The following is a 27186-nucleotide window of genomic DNA, read 5'->3' on the forward strand; positions in this document are numbered from 1 at the left end:
GTCCCGCTCCTTAGGGCGCGCGCGTCGGTTCTTTGCGATTTAAAGGGCCGGTGCGCCACTGATTGCTGCATGGTTTTTAATTAGTGTGTTGCCATTGTGCCAGTAAAAGCGTTCCTTGTGTATCCCTAGCCAGTGTTCCAGACCTCTTGCCGTTGCCCCTGACTACGATCCTTGCTGCCTGCCCTGACCTTCTGCTACGTCCGACCTTGCTCTTGTCTAATCCCTTGTACCGCGCCTATCTCAGCAGTCAGAGAGGTTGAGCCGTTGCCGGTGGATACGACCTGGTTGCTACCGCCGCTGCAAGACCATCCCACTTTGCGGCGGGCTCTGGTGAAAACCAGTAGCAACTTAGAACCGGTCCACCGACACGGTCCACGCCAATCCCTCTCTGACACAGAGGATCCACCTCCAGCCTGCCGAATCCTGACAGTAGATCCGGCCATGGATCCCTCTGAGGTCTCGGTCCCAGTTGTCGCTGACCTTACCACGGTGGTCGCCCAGCAGTCGCAACAGATAGCGCAACAAGGCCACCAGCTGTATCAACTGACTGTGATGCTACAGCAGCTTCTACCACAGCTTCAGCAACCATCTCCTCCGCCAGCTCCTGCACCTCCTCTGCAGCGAGTGGCCGCATCCAGCCTCCGTTTATCATTGCAGGACAAGTTTGATGGGGACTCTAAACTTTGCTGTGGTTTTCTCTCGCAATGTTCCCTGCATTTGGAGATGATGTCGGACCAATTTCCAACTGAAAGGTCAAAGGTGGCTTTCGTAGTCAGCCTTCTGTCAGGGAAAGCCCTGTCATGGGCCACACCGCTCTGGGACCGCAATGATCCTGTCACTGCCTCAGTACACTCTTTCTTCGCGGAGATTCGAAGTGTCTTCGAGGAACCAGCCCGAACCTCTTCTGCCGAGACTGCCCTGCTGAACCTGGTCCAGGGTAATTCTTCAGTAGGCGAGTACGCCATCCAATTCCGTACTCTCGCCACCGAATTGTCCTGGAATAACGAGGCCCTCTGTGCGACCTTCAAAAAAGGCCTATCCAGTAGCATCAAAGATGTGCTGGCCGCACGAGAAATCCCTGCTAACCTGCATGAACTTATTTATCTTGCCACCCGCATTGACATGCGTTTTTCCGAGAGACGTCAGTAGCTCCGCCAGGATATGGACTTTGTTTGCACAAGGCGGTTTCTCTCTTCTCTGGTCCGCTGCAATCTGTTCCTGTGCCTTCCGCCGTGGAGGCTATGCAAGTAGACCGGTCTCGCCTGGCACCTCAAGAGAGGACACGCCGCCGCAATGAGAACCTATGCCTGTACTGTGCCAGTACCGAACATTTCTTGAAGGATTGTCCTATCCGACCTCCACGTCAGGAAAGACGCACTCCGATTCTGCATAAAGGTGAGACAGCTCTAGGTATGAACTCTGCTTCTCCACGTCTTACTGTGCTTGTGCGGATTTCTTCTTCTAACTTCTCCTTCTCAGCTGTGGCTTTCTTGGATTCCGGATCTGCAGGAAATTTTATTTTGGCCTCTTTCGTTAACAGGTTCAACATCCCAGTGACCAGTCTCGCCAGACCCCTCTACATCGCCTCAGTTAATGGTGAAAGATTGGACTGTACTGTGCGTTACCGCACAGAACCCCTCTTAATGTGCATTGGACCCCATCACGAAAAGATTGAATTTCTGGTACTTTCTAACTGCACCTCTGAAATTCTTCTTGGACTACCTTGGCTTCAACGCCATTCCCCTACCCTTGACTGGACCACCGGGGAGATCAAGAACTGGGGTACTTCTTGCCACAAAAAATGCCTTATGTCTGCTCCCAGTCCTGCCAGTCAAAACCCTATGGCTCCTTCGATACCAGGTCTCCCCAAGGCCTATCTGGACTATGCTGATGTTTTTTGCAAAAAACAAGCAGAGACTTTGCCTCCTCACAGGCTTTATGACTGTCCTATTGATCTCCTCCCTGGTACTACTCCACCCCGGGGCAGAATCTATCCTCTGTCTGCTCCGGAAACACAAGCCATTAGGGAGTACATCCAAGAAAATTTAAAAAGGGAATTTATCCGCAAGTCTTCCTCCCCTGCCGGAGCAGGGTTCTTCTTTGTCTCCAAAAAAGACGGTTCCTTACGCGCATGCATTGATTACCGCGGTCTTAATAAAATCACTATAAAAAATCGTTATCCCTTGCCTCTTATCTCGGAACTCTTTGACCGCCTACGTGGTGCCAGCATCTTTACCAAATTGGATTTAAGAGGTGCATATCATCTCATCCGCATCAGGGAAGGGGACGAGTGGAAGACCGCGTTTAACACCAGAGATGGACACTTTGAATATCTGGTTATGCCCTTTGGGCTTTGCAACGCCCCTGCCGTCTTCCAGGACCTTGTAAATGAAATTTTTCATGATTTATTATATACCTGTGTTGTGGTCTACCTGGACGATATTTTGATGTTTTCTTCTAACCTAGAAGAACACCGCCGTCATGTCCGCATGGTTCTTCAGAGACTCCGGGACAATCAGTTATATGCCAAGATGGAGAAATGTCTCTTTGAATGCCAATCTCTTCCTTTCCTAGGATATTTAGTCTCTGGCCAGGGACTCCAAATGGACCCGGACAAACTATCTGCCGTGTTAGATTGGCCACACCCCTCCGGACTCCGAGCTATCCAACGTTTCTTGGGGTTTGCCAATTAATACAGACAATTTATTCCACATTTTTCCACCATTGTGGCCCCAATTGTGGCCCTAACCAAGAAAGCGGAAGAGGCGTTCAACCGTCTCAAAACTGCCTTTTCTTCTGCTCCCGTACTCTCCAGACCCGATCCATCTAAACCCTTCTCACTGGAGGTAGACGCCTCCTCGGTGGGAGCTAGAGCTGTACTCCTACAGAAAAACTCTTCCGGACATGGTGTTACTTGTGGTTTCTTTTCTAGGACCTTCTCTCCGGCGGAGAAAAACTACTCCATTGGTGATCGAGAACTACTGGCCATAAAACTGGCCCTCGAGGAATGGAGGCACCTGCTGGAGGGGTCCAAATACCCAGTTATTATATACACTGATCACAAGAATCTCTCTTATCTTCAGTCTGCCCAACGGCTGAACCCTCGCCAAGCTAGGTGGTCGTTGTTCTTTGCCCGTTTTAACTTTGAGATTCATTTTCACCCCGCTGACAAGAACATTAGGGCTGACGCCCTCTCTCGTTCTTCGGATGCCTCTGAAATGGAAGCCTCCCTGCAACACATTATTCCTCCTGACTGTCTGATCTCTGCTTCCCCAGCTTCCATCAGACAAACTCCTCCTGGAAAGACCTTCGTCCCTCCATGCCAGCGCCTCAGGATTCTCAGGTGGGGACACTCCTCACACCTCGCCGGCCATGCTGGCGTAAAAAAATCCATCCAGCTCATCTCTCGTTTTTATTGGTGGCCTACCCTGGAAGCAGATGTTGCTGATTTTGTTCGGGCTTGTACTGTCTGTGCCCGGGACAAGACTCCTCGCCAGAAGCCTGCCGGTCTCCTTCATCCTCTGCCTGTTCCTGAGCCACCATGGTCTCAGATTGCTATGGACTTTATTACAGACTTGCCTTTATCCCATGGCAACACAGTTATTTGGGTGGTCGTTGATCGTTTCTCCAAGATGGCACATTTTATTCCTCTTCCAGGTCTTCCTTCTGCGCCACAGTTGGCGAACCAATTTTTTGTGCACATTTTTCGCCTTCACGGGCTTCCTAAGCATATCGTCTCGGATAGAGGCGTTCAATTTATGTCGAAATTCTGGACGGCCCTCTGTAATCAAATTAAACTTCTCGTCTTCCTATCATCCCCAATCCAATGGGCAAGTGGAAAGAGTTGCCATTGTGCCAGTGAAAGTGTTCCTTGTGTGTCCCTAGCCAGTGTTCTAGACCTCTTGCCGTTGCCCCTGACTACGATCCTTGCTGCCTGCCCTGACCTTCTGCTACGTCCGACCTTGCTCTTGTCTAATCCCTTGTACCGCGCCTATCTCAGCAGTCAGAGAGGTTGAGCCGTTGCCGGTGGATACGACCTGGTTGCTACCGCCGCTGCAAGACCATCCCGCTTTGCGGCGGGCTCTGGTGAAAACCAGTAGCAACTTAGAACCGGTCCACCGACACGATCCAATCCAATCCCTCTCTGACACAGAGGATCCACCTCCAGCCTGCCGACTCCTGACAGCAGGTATACAGTAAGTCCCAAAAAATGTCATTAACAAAATCTTGAAAGACTGCAGGGGCATTGCAAATTCCAAACGGCATTATGAGATATTCGAAGTGGCCATCTCTAGTGTTAAATGCGGTTTTCCACTCGTTACCCTCACGGATTCGAATGAGGTTATATGCGCCCCTTAGATCAAGTTTGGTGAAAATTTTTGCTCCACGCAGTCTGTCAAAGAGTTCAGAGATTAGTGACAGAGGATAGCGGTTTTTCACTGTGATTTTATTAAGACCGCAGTAGTCTTTTTTTGCAACGAAGAAGAATTTAGCTCAGGCAGGAGAAGAAGATTTCCAATCTTTGATGTCCCTAGTGGCCCAGTCGAGGGTAGGTGCATGACGCTGGAGCCAGGGCAAGCCAAGAAGAATCTCAGAAGTACAGTGAGGCAATACAAAAAATTCAATATTTTTTAAGATGAAGAGCTCCAACACACATGAGCAGAGGTTCTGTGCGGTATCGCACGGTGCAGACCAGTCTTTCTCCATTCACAGACGAAATGAAAAGAGGTTTGACGAGACGGGCAACATGAATATTGAATCTGTTGATGAGAGAGGCTTCCATGAAATTTCCTGCTGAACCAGAGTCCAGAAAGGCCACAGCGGAGAAGGAAGTATTATTATTAGTGGGTAGAGAAATCCGCACTGGGATAGTTAGTCGTGGAGAGGAAGGGTTCACACCTAGCAACGCCTCTCCCACGTTAACTAGGTGCGTGCGTTTCCCTGACGGGGAGGACGAATAGGACAGTCTTTCAGGAAATGTTCGGTAATAGCACAGTACAGGCACAAGTTTTCATTCCTGCGGCGAGACCTCTCTTGTTGGGTTAGGCGAAACCGATCCACTTGCATAGCCTCCTCGGCGGAAGGCACAGGAACAGGTTGCAAAGGACACTGGAAGAGAGGTGCCAAGCGAGGAAACCGCCCGGTGCAAACAAGATCCTTTTCCTGGCGAAGCTCCTGGCGTCTTCCTGAGAAACGCATGTCAATGCGGGTGGCCAAATGGATGAGTTCAGACAGGGTAGTAGGAATCTCTCGTGCGGCCAGAACATCTTTGATGTGGCTGATTAAACCTTTCTTGAAGGTCACGCAGAGGGCCTCATTGTTCCAGGCTAGCTCAGAGGCGATGGTGCGGAACTTTATGGCATATTCGCCCACTGAAGAGCTCCCTTGGACAAGATTCAATAGAGCCGTCTCAGCTGAGGAAGCCCGGGCTGGCTCCTCAAAGACACTGCGAACATCGGAGAAGAAAGACTGGATAGTGGCAGTGGCAGGATCGTTGTGGTCCCAAAGCGGTGTGGCCCAGGACAAGGCCTTTCCAGACAGCAGGCTGACCACGAACGCCACCTTCGACCGTTCTGTGGGAAACTGGTCCGACATCTTCTCCAGGTGTAGGGAACACTGGGACAGGAACCAACGGCACAGCTTAGAGTCCCCGTCAAACTTTTCTGGTAGAGACAGGCAGAGTCTAGAAGCAGCCACTTGCTGCGGAGGAGAAGCAGGAGCTGGCGGAGGAGATGGTTGCTGCTGTAGAGGCAGGAGCTGCTGTAGCATGGCAGTCAACTGAGTCAGCTGTTGTCCTTGTTGGGCGATCTGCTGAGACTGCTGGGCGACCACGGAGGTGAGGTCAGCGATACTGGACAGCGGCACCTCAGCGGGATCCATGGCCGGATCTACTGTCAGGGTCCGGGCTGGTATGCGGGGAGGACACGGGAGTGGATCCTCTGTGTCAGTGAGGCGATGGCGTGGGCCGTACCAGGGGTACGGAATCTAAGGGATTACTGGTATTCACCAGAGCCCGCCGCAAAGCGGGATGGACTTGCTGCGGCAGGTAACCCCCAGGTCGTTCCACCCGATAGCGACTCAACCTCACTGACAGCTGAGACAACGCGGTACACAAGGACAAGGCAAGGCGAGGTCAGACGTAGCAGAAGGTCAAGGCAGGCGGCAAAGGTACGTAGTCAGGGGCAACGGCAAAGGATCTGGATACACAGGCTAAGGAATACACAAAACACTTTCTCAGGGCACTAGGGCAACAAGATCCGGCAAGGACAGGAAGGGGAAGTGTGTTTTTATTAGATTTGCAATGTGATTGGGCCAGGCACCAATTAATGGTGCACTGGCCCTTTAAATTTAAGAGAGCTGGTGCACGCGCGCCCTAGAGAGCGGGGCCACGCATGCCAGGAGGACACAGCAGGCAGAGGGACGTAAGTAGAATGGGATGTGGTTCGTGGGTGGACTTGTGCCGCAACGCGAATCGCCACGCATGAGTCGTGCCAGGGGTAGCAACCTGGGTGCCGCCTGCCGCAGCAAGTCCATCCTGCTTTGCGGTGGGTTCTGGTGAATACCGGCGGCACCTTAGACTCCGCTCCCTGGTATGACCAACGTCATCTTCCATGCAGGTACAGCGGATCCGCTACTACCGTGAGTGCTACAGTAAGATCCAGCCATGGATCCCACTGGCGTGCCTCTGCCTGATGTCTCGGACCTTTCCACCATCGTGGCTCAACAGTCGCAGCAGTTAGCACGTCAGGCACAACAACTCAATCAACTGTCTGCCATGATGCAACAACTTCTTGCCACCCAGCTACAGCAGCAACAGCTTCTTCCAGATCCAAGCTTTGTTTATCCTTGCCCAAGAAGTATTAAGGAGATCCTAAGTTGTGTAGAGGCTTTGTGACTCAGTGCTCTATGCATTTGGAGCTCATGACGATCAGTTCATGACGGAGCGAGCTAAAGTGGCGTTTGTGGTCAGTCTATTGTCCGGAAAAGCCCTGGCTTGGGCCACTCCTCTTTGCGATCGTAATGATCCTGTCTCCTCAAACCTGCCGGCCTTCCAAGCTGAATTCCACAGTGTATTTGAAGAACCCGCATGAGCCTCCTCAGCCGAGATGGTTCTACTGAACCTTTGCCAAGGGAATTCCTCCGTTGGTGACTACACAGTTCAATTCCGCACTCTTGTCTCTGAACTGGCTTGGAACGACGAGGCCTTGTGTGCTACATTTAAAAATGGACTGTCCAGTAGAATCAAGGATGCTCTTGCTGCAGGTGATCCTTTGGCTACCCTGAGTGAACGTATTCATTTGGCCACTCGAATTGATGTGCGTTTGGCCAAAAGTCAGGAAGAACTTCGTCTGGAACTTCGTCATTTCCTCATCTGGCACCTGTGTTCCAACGTCCACCTCTTCAGTTTTCTTTGCCTCCTGCTGAAGAGGCTATGCAAGTGGATCATTTTCGCCTAACACAGCAGGAAAGATCCCTTAGACGCAATGAGAATTTGTGTCTATATTGTGCCAGTCTGGAGCACTTTCTCAAAGACTGTTCTATATGTCCTCAACATCCGGGAAACGCTCGCACCTAGGACATGTGGCAGAGGTGTCCCTAGGTGTGAATACTACCTCTCCTCGTTTGACCAGTTCAAGTCTTTACTCCTGCCAAGACTTCTTTCTCTGCTTCTGCCTTTTTGGACTCTGGTTCCACTGGAGATTTCGTTGATGCCTCCCTGGTCGTAAAACATCGTATTCCATTTACTCGGCTTGCTAATCCCTTGTATATTTTCTCTGTTAATGGAGTAAAGCTGAACTGTAAGGTAGATTTCTATGTATTTCCACATTGTACTTCAGAGCTTCTTCTCGGTCTTCCTTGGCTTCAGCAACACTCTCCTCAACTCGACTGGAAATCTGGTGAAGTCACATGTTGGAGTTCGTTTGCCGAAGTCACTGTCTTGTGCCTATCAAGTCTAAGGCAGTCGCTTCGACTCCTCCTATGCCAGGCCTGCCTCTTAAATATCAAGACTTTTTGTGATGTATGCTGTGAAAAGCAGGCCGAGACATCCACCACATCGTCCCTATCACTGTCTTATTAACTTACAGAGAATCTATCCATTATCAGTTCCTGAGACACAAACCATGGCAAAATATATCCAAGAGAATCGCCAAAAATGCTTTATCCAAAAGTCCTTCTCTCCAGCCAGAGCTGGTTTCTTTGTTGGGAAGAAGGATGGTTCTGTCTGTCCTTTTATTGACTACAGGGGACTAAACAAGATCACAATCAAAAGTCGATATCCTCTTCCTCTAATTTCTAAGCTTTTGATCGTCTATGGGGTGCCAAGGTCTTCTTGTGGGGAGCATATAATCTAATTAGTTTCCTCCAGGGGGACGAATGGAAGACGGCCTTTAATACCCGAGATGGACACTTTGGGGGACATTTACTAATCTAGTCTATTCTGGGTATGCTTATAGACCAGAGTATGTGGTAGTCACCTGTCTATTGTGCTTCTAATTTATCAAAGGTCTCACAGCCCTTGATAAATTCTGTGCACAGACTTCAGGGTCTACAGCTCAAACTGCATTTAGACCTGCTCCAACATGGTCTGACATTTCAGCGTATTTTGGGCAGATGCGACTTGTCGCACAAAAGTCGCACTTGATAAATTCAGCACCAATGCATTTTCCAATGCATTTCCGTCTAAAATAAACTTGCATGCATCATGTTCTAAAAATCCTCTACAGCAAAAGTCGCAGAAAAGTCGCACATATTTAGACTGCGACTTTCTGTGCGACAAATTTAGACAGGAAAAACCAGTCTAAATGCTTTGATAAATCTCCCCCTTTGAGTATCTCGTGATGCCTTTCGGACTCTGTAATGCCCCAGCTGTTTTATAAGAATTTATCAATTATATCTTCTGAGATCTTCTCTACACGTGGGTAGTTGTATACCTTTGATGACATTTTGATCTTCTCACCCAATTTGGAGGAGAATCGCTCACATGTCCGTCAGGTCCTACAGTGCCTCCGGAAGAATCATCTTTATGCCAAACTGGAAAAATGCCTATTTGAGAGATCTAGTCTTTGGTTCCTTGGGTAAATTGTTTCTCATCACGGTCTCCAGATGGATCCTGACAAGCTGACTGCGGTATTGGATTGGCCTCCTCCTACTGGTCTACGGGCTATTCAACACTTTTTGGGATTTGCCAATTATTATTGTCAGTTCATCCCACATTTTACTTTTTTGGTTGCCCCGATTGAGGCTCTCACTAAGAAGAACTGTAACTCCAAGACTTGGCCTCCTGAGGCCGAAGAGGCCTTTACTCGCTTAACCCCTTAACGACGCAGGACGTATATTTACGTCCTGCGCCGGCTCTCGCAATATGAAGCGGGATCGCGCCGCGATCCCGCATCATATCGCGTCGGTCCTGGCGCTCATCAACGGCCGGGACCCGCGGCTTATACCACACATCGCCGATCGCGGCGATGTGCGGTATTAACCCTTTAGAAGCGGCGGTCAAAGCTGACCGCCGCTTCTAAAGTGAAAGTGACCCGGCTGCCCAGTCGGGCTGTTCGGGACTGCCGCGGTGAAATCGCGGCATCCCGGACAGCTTACAGGACACCGGGAGGGCCCTTACCTGCCTCCTCAGTGTCCGATCGGCGAATGACTGCTCCGTGCCTGAGATCCAGGCAGGAGCAGTCAAGCGCCGATAACACTGATCACAGGCGTGTTAATACACGCCTGTGATCTGTGTAAAAGATCAGTGTGTGCAGTGTTATAGGTCCCTATGGGACCTATAACACTGCAAAAAAAATTACAAAAAAGTGTTAATAAAGGTCATTTAACCCCTTCCCTAATAAAAGTTTGAATCACCCCCCTTTTCCCATAAAAAAAATAAAACAGTGTAAAAATAAAAATAAATAAACATATGTGGTATCGCCGCGTGCGTAAATGTCCGAACTATAAAAATATATCATTAATTAAACTGCACGGTCAATGGCGTACGTGCACAAAAATTCCAAAGTCAAAAAAAGCGCATTTTTGGTCACTTTTTATACCATTAAAAAATGAATAAAAAGTGATCAAAAAGTCCGATCAAAACAAAATTCATACCGATAAAAACTTCAGATCACGGCGCAAAAAATTAGTCCTCATACCTCCCTGTATGTGGAAAAATAAAAAAGTTATAGGGGTCAGAAGATGACATTTTTAAACGTATAAATTTTCCTGCATGTAGTTATGATTTTTTCCAGAAGTGCGACAAAATCAAACCTATATAAGTAGGATATCATTTTAACTGTATGGACCTACAGAATAATGATAAGGTGTAATTTTTACCGAAATATGCACTGCGTGGAAACGGAAGCCCCCAAAAGTTACAAAATGGCGTTTTTTCTTTGATTTTGTCGCACAATGATTTTTTTTCCCGTTTCGTCGTGAATTTTAGGGTAAAATGACTGATGTCACTGCAAAGTAGAATTGGCGACGCAAAAAAAAAGCCATAATATGGATTTTTAGGTGGAAAATTTAAAGGGTTATGATTTTTAAAAGGTAAGGAGGAAAAAAACGAAAGTGCAAAAACTGAAAAACCCTGAGTCCTTAAGGGGTTAAAGTCTGCATTTGCTTCAGCACCTGTCCTTTCAAGACCAGATCCATAAAAACCCTTTGAACCCTCGGCAGGCTAGATGGTCTCTTTTCTTTTCCAGATTTAATTTCTTTATTTATTTCTGCCCTGCGATCAAAAACATCAGAGCCGATGCTCTTTCTAGGTCCTCCAATGTGGTAGGTTTACACCCCACACCAAGGCATATTATTCCTCTAGAGCAATTGATTCCTGCAGCTCCTCACAATGTTCAGCAAGTCCCACCTGGGAAATCTTTTGTGCCTTCAAAACTGAGACGTAGAGTCTTGATTTGGGGACATTCTTCTTTGCTGCCTGGGCACCCTGTAGTACGAAAGTCCATTCAACTTATCTCTCAGCATTACTGGTGGCCTCACTTTGAACGCGATGTCACAGATTTTGTCCATTCCTGTGTTCCCTGTGCCCGCACCAGAACTCACGACAGAAACCTACGGGTCTCTTACAGCCTTTGCCCATTCCGGAAACCCCTTGGTCTCACATAGCTATGGACTTATTACCGATCTGCCACCTTCCTGTAATAATACTACATCTGGGTGGTGGTCGATTAATTCTCCAAGATGGCTCATTTCATTCCGTTACCAGGTGTTCCATCTGTTCCACAGCTGGCGAAACATTTTTTTCAACATATTTTTTGCCTTCATGGTCTTTCGAATCACATCGTTTCGGATCGTGGAGTGCAGTTCATTTCCAAGTTCTAGCGTGCTTTCTGTTCCCGTCGTAACATCAATCTGGACTTTTCCTCTGCCTACCACCCTCAGTCCAATGGTCAGGTGGAGAGAGTGAATCAAATCCTGGGAAGCTATCACCGCCATTTTGTCTCAGCTTGACCGGACGATTGGGTCGACCTCCTACCTTGGGCAGAGTTCTCTTGCAATCATAAGGATTCTGAGTCTATGAGGACTTCACCATTCTTTATTGTCTATTGTCCTCATCTTCCTTCTCCTCTTCCTCTTCCTGTCTCCTCTGGCGTTCCAGCTGTTGATGAACTAGTTCAGGATTTACCTCCATTTGGCATCAGACTCGGCATTCTCTGTTTCAAGCCTCCTCTCATATGAAATCCCAGGCAGATAAAAAGAGAATACCTCCTCTGTCCTTCTCTCCCGGTGAAAAGGTCTGGTTATCTTCCAAATATATCCGTTTCAAGATTTCCAGCTATAAGTTGGATCCTCATTTCCTGGGTCCAGTTGAGGTGTTGCAGAGAATTAATCCGGTCTTCTATAAACTTTGCCTTCTTCTCTGCGCATTCCAAATTCTTTTCATGTTTCTCTTCTCAAGCCTCTTGTGATCAATCGGTTCTCTCAAAAAAAATGTTGTTTCCATGCCTGTTTCTAGTTTTTTGGATGTCTACAAGGTCAAGGAGGTCTTAGCTACTAAAATCATGAGAGGGAGATGATGCCTTTTGGTAGATTGGAGGCGATTTGGCCCGGACGAAAGATCTTTGGAGAATATTCTGGACCGTGACTTGCTCTGAAACGTTTTAAGCCCCAAAAAGAGGGGGATACCTAAGGGGGGGGGGGGGGGGTGTTCTGTTACGGGCAGCACTCCTGTCATTCATTCTGAACGTGAGCACTCCCCTCCTCCTGTCACCGGCGGCTCCGGGACTCGCTGTGTGTGACGCGCCCGCATGCGAGTACCAAAAAAACTCCTTACCCTATGCTGTCTCTGGCAGAAGGTGAAGCGTAGGCAGGGTCCCAATGTTGGCACCACGGCCCTGCGTTAACGTATGCAGCGTCACTATAAAGCCGCCTAGGAAAACCGTGGCTCTGATGCGTTGGTCCAACCTGCTGTATCACCCAGTGGCACGCCGCTCCCTGTTTCAGCCAGCCAAGGCTCCACCACCTCAGCCGAAGGGAGCTGTGTGTCATACCCATCTTCTGTCGCTCCAGATGCTCCTGCTCCTTCTACTTTGAGTCAGTTATTCCACCAGCAATCCATTTGTGAAGCCATGTCCAAGAGACAGTAGTATGCGCCCACTCATCCAACGGCTCAGAAGCTGAATGTGCTCCTGTCCAAGTTACTGGTGTTGCAGTCCCTCCCTTTTCAAGTTGTGGACTCTGCACCTTTCAGAGAATTGATGGCTTGTGCCGAGCCGAGGTGGAGAGTCCCAAGCTGTCATTTCTTTGCGAAAAAGGCAGTACCAGCCCTGCATAATTATGTGGAACAGAAGGTGGGCCAGTCCTTGAGCCTATCGATGTGTACCAAAGTGCAGCGCCGACGTCTGGAGCTGTAACTATGGTCAGGGACAATACATGTCCTTTACGGCCCACTGGGTGAATGTGGTTCCTGCACAGCCACAACAACAACAGCAACTTGGACAGGTCACGTCACTTCCGCGTCCACGCTCTCAGGCTATTGGTTCTGCGACAGTGTGCACCTCCTCATCCTCCACCATGTCCTCAGCTTCCACTGCACGGAAAAGTCTGTGCCCTTCCAGCATACCATGTGTGTATGGCACGGCGGTGTCACGCTGTTCTTGACATGCTTTGCCTTGGCGAACGGAGTCACACAGGGGAGGAACTGCTAAAAGTAATTCATCAAGAAATTGAATCATGGCTCACTCCACGAAAACTGGAAATGGGAACCGTGGTGACCAACAACAGGAAGAAAATCTTGTCTGCGCTGCGCCAAGGAAGGCTGAGCCATGCACCCTGCATGGCACACGTGTTCAATCTGGTTGACAAGCAGTTCCTCAAGTGTTCCCCCCATCTGCAAGATATCCTAACAATGGAAGAAAACTTTGCATGCACTTCAGCCACTCGTACACCGCAAAGCACACCTTCCTTGTGCTGCAGCGTCAGAACGGCATCCCACAATATAGTCTGATATGGGATGTTTCCACCCGTTGGAATTCCACCCTCCATATGTTGGACTGACTATACAAAGACATCACTGATTCCTTGATGATCCAAGGGGATAGGGGGACTCCCTTGTGTAACTTCAATGTCAACCAGTGGCAGCTCATACGTGACACCTACCGTTTGCCCAGGCCCTTTGAGGAAGCTACATTATTAGTCAGGAATACGGGATGATCAACGTCATTCCACTGCTTCATCTACTACAACACGTTTTGGAAATGATGGCTGGTCAGGGCACTGGAGACATGGCACCTACATCTCACGGCCACATGAGCCCTGTGGGGGCTGAACTGGAAGAGGAAGAGAAGGGGGAGGGGCACAGTGGAGCACAGGCAAGGTTTCACGAAAGGGGTGGTTTCTATAGTCATCTGACAGGAGAGGAGGAGCAGGAGCAGCCAGAGGAGCTATAGGGTGATGAGAAAGACAAGACAGAGGACCCAGACACACCGTGGCAGTATGCAGTGGAGATGGAGGCAGGGAGTCCCTCTGAGTCACGTGCACAAATGGCACGATGCATGCTCACTTGCTTGGTAGTGACTGCTTAATTGTCACCATTCGGCAGCGAGATGACTTCTGGCTCTCCACCTTGTTGGACCCCCACTACCGGCACAAAATAGGGGCCTTTTTTACACCCACTGAGAGGGAGGACAAAATGACCTACTACAGAGACATCCTCTGTAGACAGTTGGCCGATGCCTATCTGTGCCATTGTCCATCCTCTCGCAGGTCTGACGGTCGGGGGGCCCTCTGCGCTCACCTTCCACTGCCATGGCTACAGTAGTAGCCACATAGTGAAGCAACTCATCAGCAGCAGGTAGACCTGGAGCAGGACCTGAACCAGCAGGTGGTGGCATACCTTGACATGACCATGCCAACACACTTTGAAGATCCGCTTGACTACTGGGCAGCCAAACTTTATTTGTAGCTGCAAGTAGCAGAGTTTGTCCTGGAAAAGCTGTCCTGCTTGGCCAGTGGTGTGCCATCAGAGCGGGTGTTTAGTGCGGCGGGGGCCATAGTAACCCCAAGGAGAACTCGTCTGTCCACAAAAAATGTGGAGGGACTGACCTTTGTGAAGATGAATCAGGCATGGATCAGCCAGGATTTCCATCCACCAATGCCAGATGAATGAGAGTAGATTGACCATGGTGCCACACCAACACTTCACAAATATGGATAGTGCAAAACATACACTGCTCAAAAAAATAAATAAAGGGAACACTTAAACAACACAATGTAACTCCAAGTAAGTGACACTTCTGTGAAATGACACTGTCCACTCAGGAAACAACACTGATTGACAATCAATTTCACATGCTGTTGTGCAAATGGAACAGACAACAGGTGGAAATTATAGGCAATTAACAAGACCCCCCCCCCCCCCCCCCAATAAATAAATGGTTCTGCAGGTGGTGACCACAGACCACTTCTCAGCTCCTATGCTTCCTGGTTGATGTTTTGGTTACTTTTGAATGCCAGTGGTACTTTCACTCTAGTGGTAGCATGAGACAGAGTCTACAACCCACACAAATGGCTCAGGTAGTGCAGCTCATCCAGGATGGCACATCAATGCGAGCTGTGGCAAGAAGGTTTGCTGTGTCTGTCAGTGTAGTGTCCAGAGCATGGAGGCGCTACCAGGAGATGTGGAGGAGGCCAACAACCCAGCAGCAGGACCACTACCTCCGCCTTTGTGCAAGGAGGAGCAGGAAGAGCACTGCCAGAGCCCTACAAAATGACCTCCAGCAGGCCACAAATGTGCATGTGTCCACTCAAACGGTCAGAAACAGACTCCATGAGGGTGGTATGAGGACCCGACGTTCACAGGTGGGGGTTGTGCTTACAGCCCAACACCGTGCAGGATGTTTGGCATTTGCCAGAGAACACCAAGATTGTCAAATTCACCACTGGCACCCTGTGCTCTTCACTGATGAAAGCAGGTTGACACTGAGCACATGTGACAGACATGATAGTCTGGAGACACCGTGGAGAATGTTCTGCTGACTGCAACATCCTCAAGCATGACCGGTTTGGCGGTGGGTCAGTAATGGTGTGGGGTGGCATTTCTTTGGGGGGCCATACAGCCCTCCATGTGCTTGCCAGAGGTAGCCTGACTGCCATTAGGTACCGAGATGAGATTCTCAGACCCCTTGTGAGTACATAAGCTGGTGCGGTTGGCCCTGGATTCCTCCTATTGCAAGACAATGCTAGACCTTATGTGGCTGGAGTGTGTCAGCAGTTCCTGCAAGAGGAAGGCATTGATGCTATGGACGGGCCCGCCCGTTCCCCAGACCTGAATCCGATTGAGCACATTTGGGGCATCATGTCTCGCTCCATTCACTAACGCCACGTTGCACCACAGACTGTCCGGCACCTCATCAGGAGCATGCCCAGTCATTGTAGGGAGGTCATACGGTCACGTGGACGCCACACACACTACTGAGCCTCATTATGACTTGTTTTAACCCCTTAAGAACACAACTAATTTTCACCTTAACCCCTTAAGGACCAAGCCCATTTTCATCTTAAGAACTGGAGCGTTTTTTACACATCTGACCACTGTCATTTTAAGCATTAATAACTATGGGAAGCTTTTACTTTTTACTCTGGTTCTGAGACAGTTTTTTGTGACATATTCTACTTTATGTAAGTGGTACATTTTTGATGGTAAAAATTTTAAAAAATATTTGATGAAAAAATTGAAAATTTTGCTTTTTTCTAACTTTGAAGCTCTCTGCTTATAGGGAAAATAGACATTCAAAATAAATTATATATTAATTCACAAATACAATATGTCTACTTTATGTTCACATCATGAAGTTGACATGTTTTTACTTTTGGAAAACACCAGAGGGCTTCAAAGTTCAGCAGCAATTTTCCAATTTTTCACAAAATTTTCTAAATCAGAATTTTTCATGGACCAGTTCAGGTTTGAAGTGGATTTGAAGGGCCTTCATATTAGCAATACCCCATAAAAGACCCCATTATAAAAAAATGCACCCCTCAAGGTATTCAATATGACTTTCAGTAAATGTGTTAACCCTTTAGGTGTTTCACAGGAATAGCAGCAAAGTGAAGGAGAAAATTCAAAATCTTCATTTTTTACACTCGCATGTTCTTGTAGACCCAGTTTTTGAATTTTTACAAGGGGTAATAGGAGAAAATGCCCCCCCAAAATTTTTAACTAAATTTCTCTCGAGTAAGGAAATACCTCATATATGGATGTAAAGTGTTCGGCGGGAAGGAATTTTGGAGAATGAATTTTGCTGAAATGGTTTTTGTGGGGCATGTCACATTTAGGAAGCCCCTATGGTGCCAGAACAGCAAAAAAAAAAAAAAAAAACACATGGCATACCATTTTGTAAACTACACCCCTCAAGGGACGTAACAAGGTATCCAGTGAGCCTTAACACCCCGCAGGTGTTTGACGACTTTTCGTTAAAGTCAGATGTGTAAATGAAATAAAAAATTATTTTCACTAAAGTGCAGATTTTTCCCCAAATTTACAATTTTTACAAAGGGTAATGGGAGAAAATGTCCCCCAAAATTTGTAACCCCATCTCTTCTGAGTATGGAAATACCCCATGTTAGGACGTAAAATGCTCTCCGGGCGAACTACAATGCTCAGAAGAGAAGGAGTCACATTTGGCTTTTGGAAAGCAAATTTTGCTGAAATGGTTTTTGGGGGGGCATGTCACATTAAGTAAGCCCTAATGGTGCCAGAACAGTAAAAAAAATACATGGCATACTATTTTGGAAACTACACACCTCAAGGAACGTAACAAGGGGTATAGTGCGCCTTAACACCTCACAGGTGTTTGACAACTTATTATTAAAGTTGGATGTGTAAATGAAAAAAAAAAATTCACAAAAATGCTGGTTTTTCCCCAAATTTTACATTTTTACAAAGGGTAAGAGGAGAAAATGACCCCCAACATTTGTAACCCTATTTTTTCTGAGCATGGGAATACCCCATGTGTGGACGTCAAGTGCTGTGCTGGCGAACTACAATGTTCGGAAGAGGAGGAGTGCCATTGAGCTTTTAGAGAGAAAATTTGTTTGGAATGGAAGTCAGGGGCCATGTGCGTTTACAAAGCCCCCCGTGGTGCCAGAAAAGTGGACCCCCCACATGTGATCCCATTTTGGAAACTACACCCCTCACAGAATTTAATAAGGGGTGCAGTGAGTATTTACACCCTACTGGTGTTTGACAGATCTTTGGAAGAGTGGGCTGTGCAAATGAAAAATTACATTTTTCAGTTTCACGGACCACTGTTCCAAAAATATGTCAGACACATGTGGGACATAAATGTTCATTGTACCCCTTATTTAATTACATGAGGGGTGTAGTTTCCAAAATGGGGTCACATATGGGGGGGTCCATTGTTCTGGCACTATTGGGGCTTTGTAAACACACGTGGCCTTCAATTCCGGACAAATTTTCTCTCCAAAACGCCAATAGCGCTCCTTCTCTGCTGAGCATTGTAGTTCGCCAGCAGAGCACTTTACATCCACATATGGGGTATGTTCTTACTCAGAAGAAATGGGGTTACAAATTTTGTGCAGCTTTTTTCCTATTTTCCCTTGTGAAAATGAAAAATTTAGTGTAAAACTGGCATTTTAGTGATAATTTTTTTTTTCATTTCCCATCCACCCTGTGGGGTGTCAAGGCTCACAATACCCCTTGTTACGTTCCGTGAGGGGTGTAGTTTCCAAAATGATGTCACATGTGGGTATTTATTTTTTAGTGTTTATGTCAGAACCGCTGTAAAATTAGCCACCCCTGTGCAAATCACCAATTTACGCCTCAAATGTACATGGATTGCTCTCACTCCTGAGCCTTGTTGTGCGCCCGTAGAGCATTTTAAGTCCACATATGGGGTATTTCCGTACTCAGGAGAAATTGCGTTACAAATTTTTCCTTTTACCTCTTGTGAAAATGAAAAGTATGGGGCAACACGAGCATGTTAGTGTAATTTTTAAAACAATTTTTTTACACTAACAGGCTGTGTAGACCCCAACTTTTCCTTTTCATATGGGGTAAAAAGAGAAAGAGCCCCCCAAAATTTGTAACACAATTGCTCCCGAGTACGGAAATACCCCATATGTGGCCCTAAACTGTTTCCTTGAAATACGACAGGGCCCTGAAGTAAGAGAGCGCCATGCGCATTTGAGGCCTAAATTAGGGATTTTCATAGCTGTGGTCAGATTCAAGCGTTACAATTGGCTCCGCTATCATAAATATTCTACGCCAGTGATTCCCAAACAGGGTGCCTCCAGCTGTTGCTAAACTCCCAGCATGCCTGGACAGTCAGTGGCTGTCTGGAAATGCTGGGAGTTGTTGTTTTGCAACAGCTGGAGTATAACTTTTGGAATCACTGCCGTACAATACGTTTTTAGTTTTTATTGGTGGGGGGGGGGGGAAGGGTAGTGTAAGGGGGTTTATATGTAGTGTTTTAATTTTTATTTTGTGTCAGTGTAGTGTTTTTAGGGTACATTCACTAGGGCGGTTCCCGCTAGGAGTTAGAACTAGGAGTTCAAACTTGAAGCAGGAAACTCGCTGTAAACCCCCGCCGTGTGAATATACCCTGTACATTCACATGGGGGAGCAAACCTCCAGCTGTTGCAAAACTACAACTGCCAGCATGCGCTGACAAACCGTGCATTCTGGGAGTTGGACTTTTGCAACAGCTGAAGGCACACTAGTTGGAAAACCTTCAGTTAGGTTCTGTTACCTAACTCAGTATTTTCCAACCAGTGTCCCTCCAGCTGTTGCAAAACTACAACTCCTAGCATGTACTGATCGCCGAAGGGCATGTTGGGAGATGTAGTTATGCAACAGCTGGAGGTATGCAACTACAACTCCCAGCATGCCCAGACAGCCGTTTGCTGTTGTAGTTTTCCAAAATTATGAGGGCCACTGTTTAGACACCACCGCACAGTGATCTCTAAACTGTGGCCCTCCAGATGTTGCAAAACTACAAATCCCAGCATGGCCAGACAGCAAACTGCTGTGTGGGCATGCTGGGAATTGTAGTTTAGCAAGATCTAGAGGGCCACAGTTTAGAGACCACTGCACAGTGATCTCCAAACTGTAACCCTCTAAATCTTGCAAAACTACAAATCCCAGCATGCCCAAACAGCAAACAGCTGTCTAGGCATGCTGGGAGTTGTAGTTTTGCAACATCTAGAGGGCCACAGTTTGGAGATCACTGCATAGTGGTCTCCAAACTGTCGTCCTACAGATGTTTCTAGCCAACTACTGCAGCAGGATCGCACAAGCTGGAGGATCGCCGTCTGCCGTCACCGATCGCTACCCAGTAAGTCACCACTCCCATTGCTGCTGCTCACATCACGGTTCCCCTGCTCTACCCGGACTACTGTAGGTGGGCAGAGTGGGGAAACTGAACTTTAACTCTTGCCCCTGATCTGCTATTGATCGGTTGCTTCTGACTGACCAATAGCAGGGATAGGAGGGCTGGCACCCCTGCCACCTCACTCCTATCCTTTCAGGGGGATTGTGGGTGTCTTGGACACCCCCTGTTCCCTCTTATTTTCCGAGTCACCGGAGACCCATATCGCCGGTCAATTCAGATTTGCTGTGATAGCCAACATGGGGGGGGGGGGGGTCTCCGGACCCCCCTTGGCAATGTGCCGGGATGCCTGCTGAATGATTTTGTAATGTCCCAGTACAGGACATGGTCCTGTACTACCCTTAGGCCCTGTCAGGTTGGGACCCTCAGTGACCTGGGGGCTCTCCTGCAAGGTCTCCCCCTGTTATTTCCAGAATGTGCTGTATATCACTTTAATGCCTAGACAGTATCCTTATGTATAGGTAGTATAAAGGACCTGTGTAAATCTGTCACATGTTATGTTATGTTATGCAGTCAGATGATTTGTTGTCACATGTTCTCCCAGGGAGCACTAGCTTAACCTATGACCCGCAGCTTGACCAATGGGCCTTAGTCCAGACCCCCACTATATAAAGGGGCGGCCATTACAATTATCTTTCTTCTCTTTGAGATTCCATCTGCTACTGAGCACAGCAAACACCAGAGATCTCAGGGCAAGTGATCAGCATCTGGAAGACCCCAAAAGCTACAGTCATTCCAGTAAGTCTCAAGTCTATGTCTGCTGTCACTGAAACTAGTCAAGTCCTGCACATATTCATGTCAAGTCCAATCAGGAGTCAAGTTAATTACAAGTATATTGGTCCAGCAAGCTGCGAGGTCCTCTGGGTCCTGGCCACCTCTCTGGGAATTCTGGCCTTAGCTGTGAAGATAATTCCATCTGTCTTATACTCAGTAAAGCCTCCATTTGACCATAACTGTTTGTGGACTCTCATTTCACTACTAGCAACTGGGATAGCGGAGAAACTGGGCATGTGGTGTTCCGGAACACTAAAACCACCCTGGAGTCACGAACACTAGGGGTTAACAACATCTTGCCCCCGAGGTTAATACCATCTGATCCCACCACTCATACCGCTATACCCGTGGTCCCACCATACACCCGTAGGTCATCATAATTTAAGCAGGCATGCCGGTCCGGTCCCCGACCGGCTAGTGGCAGAGACCGGAATTCCTATGGGTGTACCTGTACGTCCTGCGTCCTTAAGGACTCAGGATGCAGGGCGTATGCATACATCCTGAAGAGGTTAAGGACATTACATCACAGTTCAAAGTTAGATCAGCCTGTAATGTGTTTTTCCACTGTGATTTTGAGTGTGACTCCATATCCAGACCTCCATGGGTTCATACATTTGATTTCCATTGATAATTTTTGAGTGATTTTGTTGTCAGCGCATTCAACTATGTAAAGATGAAAGTATTTCATACGATTAGTTCATTCATTCAGATCTAGGATGTGTTATCTTAGTGTTCCCTTAATTTTTTGGAGCAGTGCATTTAAGGCACTGCTCCCCAGTTACAGACATTCCTCCGCATGAGACCACAAGTAAGTATTGAAGATATGCATTAGCTAAAGCTTAAATGGGCACTGTCACCAACATATCTCTAATATACTTTTATCATTTTTTGTTCATTAAAAAGGTTTAATTTACATTTAAAAACCGGCCACTGAAAAAGGACTGATTTTGGAGTCCTTTTTCATTTAGGCTGCACTCGCTCCCTGCCTGTCAATCAGACAGACGGTAGCGAGCGCATTAGCTCCCCGGCCACTGGCTGGAAGGCCACTCCTCCCGCATATCGCCGCCGCCAACTCGTTGCCGCCGCTGTCCCTGCAAGCCGCTGCCGGACTCTGCAGTAACTGCAAGTGTAATGAGGGAATGGGGTATGCGGGGCGGGGGGGGGGGGGGGGGAGGAGGGAACGGGCTAGTTTCGTAGCGGGGGGGGGGAAACAGGCTAGCAAAAAAAAAAATAGGATGGTGGGAGATACCCTTTAACTTTTCTTGGGATAGAAATTTGTTTTTTTATATCTAAGAAAAGGAAAGGTGTTCAAAATACACCATGTGCCACCTACACCACCAAGTATTGATATGATGCAAAGACCTCTAAAAGGTGGAAAGGAACAACATATGGTCCATTGTAACAGGTGGGGGTAAAAACTTCCCCTGTAAGGCCCTACTCTCGCATTATTAATTCCCTTCTTGGCAAGTGTTAATCACCCTAAAAAGGGCAGCCCTACACAGGAACCTCTCCCTATTTCCACCTACAAACACTGCCATTTCCCAGGGTTTTTAGGTGGAAATAGGGAGAGGTTCCTGGGTGGGGCCACCCTTTTTAGGGAGAGTAACACTTGCCAAGAAGGGAATTAATAATGCGAGAGTAGGGCCTTACAGGGGAAGTTTTTACCCCCACCTGTTACAATGGACCATACGTTGTTCCCTTCCACCTTTTAGAGTTCTTTGCATCACATCAATACTTGGTGGTGTAGGTGGCACATAGTGTTTTTTGCACACCTTTCCATTTGTTAGATAAAAAAAAAAAAAAATTGGGTTCATATATTTTATCCTAAGAATAATATTAAAAGTTAAGGTTTACCTAATGCATATCCTCAATACTTACTTGTGCACACTAACACTTTTACAAAAGAGACCATTTTCTTCTCCCTACCTGCCTCAGCTACTATTCTGATCCTGCCACCCGCCTGATGCCACACATCTGATGCCAAGTTCTCCTTTTTTCACCCACCTTTGTCACCGGGTACTGGTATTGCCACCCACCATCCCACTCTGTCACCAGGTCACTTCAGGACTCCTGATGCTGCGACCACCTCCAGGCTGTGTCATTCAGCCACTATATGGTCTCCTCATGCTTCCGGCATCTCCACTCTGTGTCATTCACCCATCATATGGTCTCCTCATGCTGCCGCCACCTCCACACTGTGTCATTCAGCCACTATATGGTCTCCTCATGCTTCCGCCATCTCCACGCTGTGTCATTCAGCCACTATATGGTCTCCTCATGCTGCCGCCACCTCCAGGCTGTGTCATTTAGCCACTATATGGTATCCTCATGCTGCCGCCACCTCCACGCTGTGTCATTCAGCCACTATAGTGTCTCCTCATGCTGCCGCCACCTCCAAGCTGTGTAATTCAGCCACTATATGGTCTCCTCATGCTGCCGCCACCTCCACGCTGTGTCATTCAGCCACTATATGGTCTCCTCATGCTTCCGCCACCTCCGCGCTGTGTCATTCAGCCATTATATATGGTCTCCTCATGCTGCCGCCACATCCAAGCTGTGTAATTCAGCCACTATATGGTCTCCTCATGCTGCCGCCACCTCCACGCTGTGTCATTCAGCAACTATATGGTCTCCTCATGCTTCCCCCACCTCCAGGCTGTGTCATTCTGCCATGATATGGTCTCCTCATGCTGCCGCCACCTCCACGCTGTGTCATTCAGCCACTATATGGTCTCCTCATGCTTCTGCCACCTCCATGCTGTGTCATTCAGCCATCATATGGTCTCCTCATGCTGCCACCACCTCCACGCTGTGTCATTCAGCCACTATATGGTCTCCTCATGGTGCCGCAACCTCCATGCTGTGTTATTCAGCTTCTATATGGTCTCCTAAAGAATTTGCACAATTGCAATTTTTAATTTATCCACACAAATAGTATTTTTTTGGGTTGTGCCATACATTTTATAGTAAAAAGAGTGATGTCATTACAAAGGACAACTGGTCACGCAAAAAACAAGCTCTTATACTCTTCTGTGGATGAAAATATAAAAGAGCTATGATTTTTAGAAGGCGAGGAGGAAAAAAACGAAAACGTAAAAATAAAATTTGAGTAAAAATTAATTTGAGTCCTTATGGGGTTAAAGACATTTTCATTTTATAATTGTAGAAAAGTGACTTGTAATTTATAAAATGTAGTAGAATTTAATAAGTAATTTTGATACTTAAAAGTATAGATAAGAAGTACTGAATGGAAGGTAACTCTTGTCACTACATTCTCATGGCATGTGTTATGATTCGGCTAGCTGGATGTGGATCCTCTGTGTCAGCGAGGGATTGGCGTGGACAGTGTCGGTGGACCGGTTCTAGGTTGTTACTGGTTTTCACCAGAGCCCGCCGAAAAGCGGGATGGTCTTGCTGCAGCGGTAGCAACCAGGTCGTATCCACCGGCAACGGCTCAACCTCGCTGACTGCTGAGAAGGTGTGGGACAGAAGGACTAGGCAGAGGCAAGGTCAGACGTAGCAGAAGGTCGCGGCAGGCGGCAAGGTTCGTAGTCAATGGTGATAGCAAGAGGTCAGGAACACAGTAATGGCAAACACAATAGACGCTTTCTCCAGGCACAAAGGCAACAAGATCCGGCAAGGAAGTGCAGGGGAAGTGAGGTAATATACCCAAGCTAATTGGACTGATTGGGCCAGGCACCAATCATTGGTGCAATGGCCCTTTAAATCTTAGAGAGCTGGCGCGCGCGCCCTAAGGAGCGGAGCCACGCGCGCCAGGACGTGACAGCCGGGGACTGGGACAGGTGAGTGACTTGGGATGCGATTCGCGAGCGGGCGCGTCCCGCTATGCGAATCGCATCCCCGCCGGCAATGTCAGTGCAGCGCTCCCGGTCAGCGGGTCTGACCGGGGCGCTGCAAAGAGAGAAACGCTGCGAGCGCTCCGGGGAGGAGCAGGGACCCGGAGCGCTCAGCGTAACAGCATGAAGGACATTTCCAAAACAATCTGCATGTTATACTGAATAACAGTATTATTTCACTACCCCAGCACACACCCTATGCGTGTAACGACAAGGCAAAGTGTTCTACACCCCTATTGGGGCTCTCTGTTGCCCAGAAATAGCCACTTTTAATAGCGATTCGTTGCAAATAAATACAGACCAAACCAAATTTTTACGGGACATTCAGTGAATCGGCCGAAAAAACCTTCCCAAAATTTCCAGAAATCTATAAAAGCTACAGTTAACACTTTACATGACAGACCTGAAGCTGTGGGCCGGAGTAGACAAGATAAAGCGACAACTACCTGACAGGGTAGGTGGACAAAAGTGTTCCACACCAGGACACCGCATATCTGTCTGTCTGTCTGTCTATCTATCTTGGGCCTACAGCTATATATGGGGGCACAGAGGGAGTTTTACTGGGGTACTACTTTTACCCCCCTGACATTAGCTCTGCTCACATGCTCCATATACAGGCCCTTGGCTGTTCGTATCCATCTCTTTTGGATCTCTCCTCTTGGCTCATTACCTGGATATAGCTGAGAATCTGACCAGGTTATACAGAAATCAGGTGCTGGGGCCTGTGGTGCCCAGCGGGTGGCCATTATGGCGCGAGTCCTTACTCTCTGTAGAACCCTCTTCCTTGCAGTGTTTCACATAATATTAACTGGGAGAAGGTGTACAGCAGGGCACCCCCACTGCCAGATGATCCCAATCGTTGCTGCTTTTTAAACAACTTACAACCCAATCCGTAATGCTGTAACCCGTACCTGAAGTCAGTTTACCGATTCTACCTTTTCCTCTAATAGTCGCCTCACGCTCGGTGCTCATGATGAACACGGCGCCAGTTTTATTAATATAGATTTTAATCCGACCCTGCCCCCCGCCTCCTCCTCCCTTTTTTTTTAGTAGCGTCTTTAATGATTTTGACAGAATGTAATTTGGTGTAATTGTTTTGCCCGGATTGATACGCCTGATAGGTCATCATTCACACTCTCCGCTTGTCTCGCCGTCAGACATATTTATAGGCCGCCGCACGGTTAATTAGGTAATTTCTCAAGAAAATATCTGAAGGCCGGACATAAGAAAGTGTCGTATGGATAACGAAATACAAAGATAATGGAGTCTCTGAATAACCTACGAGGAAAGAAAGGACCATACAAGTGTCCTAAACCTTAGGGCAGCAGAAGGTGGGTGACAAAGTATCTACCCCCCACTCAGGTGCACATTTTAAAAGAAGACAATCACAAACTGTCACGATGCCGGCTGGCGGGTAGTGGATCCTCTGTGCCAGAGAGGGATTGGCGTGGACCGTGCTAGTGGATCGGTTCTAAGTCACTACTGGTTTTCACCAGAGCCCGCCGCAAAGCGGGATGGTCTTGCTGCGGCGGTAGTGACCAGGTCGTATCCACTAGCAACGGCTCAACCTTTCTGGCTGCTGAAGATAGGCGCGGTACAAGGGAGTAGACAGAAGCAAGGTCGGACGTAGCAGAAGGTCGGGGCAGGCAGCAAGGATCGTAGTCAGGGGCAACGGCAGGAGGTCTGGAACACAGGCTAGGAACATACAAGGAACGCTTTCACTGGCACAATGGCAACAAGATCCGGCAGGGAAGTGCAGGGGAAGTGAGGTGATATAGGGAAGTGCACAGGTGAAGACACTAATTGGAATCACTGCGCCAATCAGCGGCGCAGTGGCCCTTTAAATCGCAAAGACCCGGCGCGCGCGCGCCCTAGGGAGCGGGGCCGCGCGCGCCGGGACAGGACCGAGGGAGAGCGAGTCAGGTACGGGAGCCGGGGTGCGCATCGCGAGCGGGCGCTACCCGCATCGCGAATCGCATCCCGGCTGGAAGCAGAATCGCAGCGCCCCGGGTCAGTGGATCTGACCGGAGCGCTGCAGCGGAGAGAGTGTAGCGAGCGCTCCGGGGAGGAGCGGGGACCCGGAGCGCTCGGCGTAACAGTACCCCCCCCTTGGGTCTCCCCCTCTTTTTAGGGCCTGAGAACCTGAGGAGCAGACTTTTATCTAGGATGTTGTCCTCAGGTTCCCAGGATCTCTCTTCAGGACCACAACCCTCCCAGTCCACTAGAAAAAAAGTTTTCCCTCTGACCTTTTTAGAGGCTAAGATCTCTTTGACAGAGAAGATGTCCGAGGAGCCGGAAACAGGAGTGGGAGGAACAGATTTGGGAGAAAAACGGTTGAGGATGAGTGGTTTAAGAAGAGAGACGTGAAAGGCATTAGGGATACGAAGAGAAGGAGGAAGAAGAAGTTTGTAAGAGACAGGATTAATTTGACACAAAATTTTGAAAGGACCAAGATAGCGTGGTCCCAACTTGTAGCTAGGGACACGGAAGCGGACATATTTAGCGGAGAGCCATACCTTGTCTCCAGGGGAAAAAACGGGAGGAGCTCTTCTTTTCTTATCCGCGAACCTCTTCATGCGTGATGAAGCCTGTAGGAGAGAATTTTGGGTCTCTCTCCATATAATGGAAAGGTCACGAGAAATTTCATCCACAGCGGGCAGACCAGAGGGCAAGGGGGTAGGGAGGGGGGGAAGAGGGTGACGGCCGTA

The sequence above is a fragment of the Hyla sarda genome, chromosome 5, assembly GCF_029499605.1.
Source record: "Hyla sarda isolate aHylSar1 chromosome 5, aHylSar1.hap1, whole genome shotgun sequence".
NCBI lineage: Eukaryota > Metazoa > Chordata > Amphibia > Anura > Hylidae > Hyla > Hyla sarda.